The sequence below is a fragment of the Jatropha curcas genome, chromosome 11, assembly GCF_041381405.1.
Source record: "Jatropha curcas cultivar XTBG-Jc1 chromosome 11, XTBG_Jcur_1.0, whole genome shotgun sequence".
NCBI classification, from domain to species: Eukaryota; Viridiplantae; Streptophyta; class Magnoliopsida; order Malpighiales; family Euphorbiaceae; genus Jatropha; species Jatropha curcas.
Genome location: NC_143161.1, coordinates 10815832 through 10820251, shown reverse-complemented (window position 1 = coordinate 10820251; position 4420 = coordinate 10815832). Strand labels below are relative to the sequence as shown.

Below are 4420 nucleotides of genomic sequence, written 5' to 3'. Positions count from 1 at the left end.
AGAAGTTGACTTAGCTGCTGCACTTCCAATTTAGTTGCTGCATTTTTTCTTTTTTTGTTATGTTTTGACTTGTTCTACTGCATTTCAGTCATTATTTCCATTTTTCTAGCTGAGTTGTTAAACATGGAGGCATGTAACATGGAGGCATGTTCCATGGTTGAGCTGAAATATAGGAATTTCTGTTATCCTTTTTTTGTTGTATTTAAGCACATTTGCAGTTAATGAAAAAATAGTACACTGCAATATTCTTTTTTTTTTCTCTGTTATTTCTTAGTTTGCTCCAACAGATTAAATATATATTAAATGGAATCCGTAACTTGATTAAATTGAAAATTAACAATTTTTAGATTAAAGGCTTGTTGATGATATTTGCTTCTTTTCTTTGTAGTTTAATGATGTACCAGAAAGCATAACCGTCTTCTGTAACGTTCTGCATCTAAAACTGGTTTTCAGAAGGGATATAGGTTTTTGACATTTTGAAGATGATCTCCATTCTTAGAGCCTTCCCCGAGTTGATGACATTTTACTTGATGGTGAGTGATTCATTTATATTCTCAAAATTGATGGGTTCTTTTTGTATTAATTTGTGCTTAATTGAATATCGGATTCAAGCTCTCATCTACTTTTTTTCTCTAAAATACATGTAGAAACCACTTTTTCTTTTTTTCTTTTTTTCTTTTTTTTCTTTTTTTTTTTTTTTGACTTTCAAATGAATTCTTACATGTGAGTATGAGACTAATCTCATTTTGGGATTGCTTTTCCTCTTTTGCTCTTTTCCACGGATCGAACTCTTAACTTTGAAGCATACAGTGCAAGCCAATCTTTATGGGTGACCATCTTGAATTTGTTATATACTAAGGTGTGAAGGTAAGAAAAGCTGTGTCTTAATGATAAAGACACTGTGATTAGTTTAATTACATATTATTAATAAATTTATGATAGAACAAACTATATATATATAAAAAAAAGACTAATATGAAATTTATGACATAAAAAATTAGAAAAGATTTTTCTTTGCAAATAAAACATTCATGTATCAAATGCATAAAGAATTTTAATGTAGTAATCATCCATGTCATGAAGAAAAAATTACATGTTTGTTCTTAAAATTTCTAAGAGGTATGTCTGCATGCAAAGTATTTCTATAAGTTTAATTATGATTAATTGATAAAAATATTTTTCTTTTTCTTTTTTTATCTTTTATTTCTTGAAAGAAAGGCCAAAATCACATTTAAGATTTGTTGAATTGTAAAATAATGTGCATTATGCATTTTAACAACTTGCCGGTAAATCATATTTAATTATAATTTTATATTTGAACATGCTTTTGGTATTTGTAAATCTTGCACGAGCTAAGATCCATAATAATTAGTATAAGCTCATTTTGTTTTCATTGCAGACGTGTCGCTCAAAAGACGAACAAGGAAAGCTCCAGCCGAGTGAATACATTTATAAACATTTGAAATATGTTAAGCTTGGTGGATTTTATGGAACCCCAAACCAAATTGAGTTTGCTAAATATTTTTGAAGAATGCTTTGACCCTTGAAGAATTGGTCATCAAGCAAGAAGTGAATTTTCATGTCGAGAAGAGGCAGTCATGGGATGAAGGAGAAGGCCAAATGATTACTCAGACACGGGAAGAATTTTACAAAGAAATAAATGCTAATTGTCGACTGAGCATTCATTGACAATTCGATGGTTTTAAAGGTATTATATGTAAGTATGGTTTCTCTTAAAATTATAAGACAAAGTCCATTCTTGACATGGGCTGAAACCTTACAGGATGAAGTGTAATTGTGGTAGAAAATGCAAATTATATGATAGGGTTCTAATTCTTGTTAAGTGTTTTGGTTTTTCTTCTTGGCCGAATTGCAAGAAAGAATATATAGCTTCTCATTGTTTAATTTTATCAAGAATTTAAGACTTTATTTTCTTAATATTGAAGTATAGGACGGAAAATGAGTGATTAGAGGCTAGGGTTTCTTGTTTGGAAGGTGATGAAAAAGCCTATTTGTCTTTTTTTTTTTTTTTTTTTTTTTTTTTTGGGTTAGAAAAAGAGGCTAGACAAGGGTAGCTAGCAACGCAACGAACAGAAGCCACAGAGTGGGCATCAAAAGTAAGAAGAGGCAGCAGACTCAGTGGAGGGTCATCCAATAGCTGAACTCTATAAGGCAAGTGATGAGCTTCTTTGAACAGATGATCAGCACATCTGTTAGCCTCTCGGAAAATATGGGATAGCTGCTGAATAAAGCCCAACTGCAAAAAAAACTTTATGCGGGCAACTAAGGATCGAAAGGCAATTGTAGGCTCAAGAACTCCATTTAACAATTTGCACTGCAGCAAGATTATTGCATTCCACAATAACATTAGACAGGACATGCGTGTGAGCTAACTGGATGCCAATGAAGAGAGCCCATAACTCCACTCCCAGCACCGAAGTAACGCCTACATTGGCCAAGAAACCCCTCTACCAACGGCCCAAGCTATCACGAATTAAACCGCCAACAAAACCACAACCACCCAAAGCCAGAACGGAAGCATCAGTATTCAATTTCAACATGTTATTCCTAGGGGGCCACCGGGACACCCATTGATTAGTCTTAGGAGCAACTGTAAGCTCAAGGCGATGCTTCATAACATTATAATCCTAAGCAAATTTTTTTGTAGCATGAAGTAACTCCTCCACAGATAAACTATGGCTTTGAAAAAACCAGAAAAGCCCATTTGTCTTTGCCCTCCAATGACTTTACTTTTAATTTAATTCAAGTAAAATAAAGATTATTTGTGATTTTCTAAATCTAATAAACTAACAAAATTTGGAAAATTAAACATTGCAATATCTTTAAAATTCTACTATATGTATTTTTCTTTATTTATTTGTAAGGTTAATGAATTTTTTTTCCTTTCAAAATTTTCAAATAATTTTAGTTAATAAAATCTATAAAATTTTTTTATATATATATATATACAAAGGAGGGGATCCCCAAAAAATAATTAACAATCTCTAACTAATGTTGGCCAAGCTATGTCTTGCATATCATGACTATTTTTTTTTTTTTTTTTTTTTGGTAATATAATATCTGAAAAGTCCATTGGCTCTGACTACGTCCAGTTCGAGTACTCAGAGCCTATATAGGGGCCGACTCTCCCAACGTGGCAATTAGGAGAAGGAGTTCAAATCGTTTCATCCCAACCAAGTAAACAAAAGAGAGAGAGTCTGGAAAAATATTTTTGGAAAAATATTTTTCTGTTATTGAATGATAGTATTGAGTATATTACAGCTAAGCTAAAGATATTATCTTTATATATCTGCTTATACTAAGCTAACTATTTACTATTTACTACAATAATATTTATTTACATTTACTAATTAACAGTATATATATAAATTACACTTGATTTCATTTCACACTCCCTCTCATCTTGTTCATCAAATACTCGTGTTGTGCTGGTAGGAGAGCTTTGATGAAGATATTTGCTAACTTCTACACAAGGGCTTTATTTAATTTCTTTGTACCTTTCCTCTAATAAAGTGACAGACCAACTCAATGATGTTGGTTACCTCCGTTTGTACCTTTTCTCTAAAAAAAAGACAAAAAAAAGTAGAAAATACTTACCTGCCTCGTGTGCATGGCGCCGCTTACGAAACAAATAAATAAAATTAAGATATTTTGTAAACAATATTCCCGATTTTTTTTTTTTTTATAAGTGCGTGGCCAGAAATAATCTCGTTTTAATAAAAAATTTTAATTTTATTAGTTTGATCCATAAGTGGAATCATGGATCAGATCTAGATAAGTTTTCTCAAAAAAAAGTATTATATTTTCAAAGGTGAGATATTTTTCTTTTTTTATTATAAATGGTGTGCTCCTGGCTATCTTTTATTTCTTATTATATTGATATTGGGCACTGCAAGTTGAGTTCGCAGATGAGTGGATCATATTATATTTGTCTTTTGTAGTATAATAGTTTGCAAAATTTGATGGTTTTGCAAATTTTGTTTTGCCTTCTGCAGACTCGAAGCTGTGAAAAGTGATTCATCTTGTTGTACTTTGTTTAATTCTATTGCCAGTTCATTGTAAAGATTTTGTTCTTTAGATATCGTTACAAATGCAATGATTTGGTTTGTCTTGTTAAATAATGATTAATAGTCTTATAACTAATAACAATAGACCAACAAATTCATTGTTGGGATTGGCTTTCGTAATTTACATGCCTTTAATCTTGCTTTGCTTGCGAAACAGGTCTGGCATTTAGTAAAATTTCCGGGTTCATTGCTGGCAAGATGCTTGAAGGCCCGATACATCCCTCGGACTTCCATTTTAGAAGCGAAGAAGGGCGTCCAACCAAGCTTTGCCTGGCGGATTCTTATGGAGTCGGTCTGGATAATTGAGGGGGGAACGAAATGGCTGGTAGGAA

General features: G+C 32.1%; 1 long non-coding RNA gene across 1 annotated transcript; it reads left to right on the top strand.

Moving 5' to 3' along the window:
- The first annotated feature begins 1383 nt into the window (after window positions 1-1383).
- Window positions 1384-2798, top strand: LOC110009829 (uncharacterized). Its single transcript, XR_002284704.1, has 2 exons — window positions 1384-1708; window positions 2053-2798. It is a non-coding gene; the product is annotated as an uncharacterized LOC110009829 (long non-coding RNA).
- The last annotated feature ends 1622 nt before the right edge of the window (window positions 2799-4420 follow it).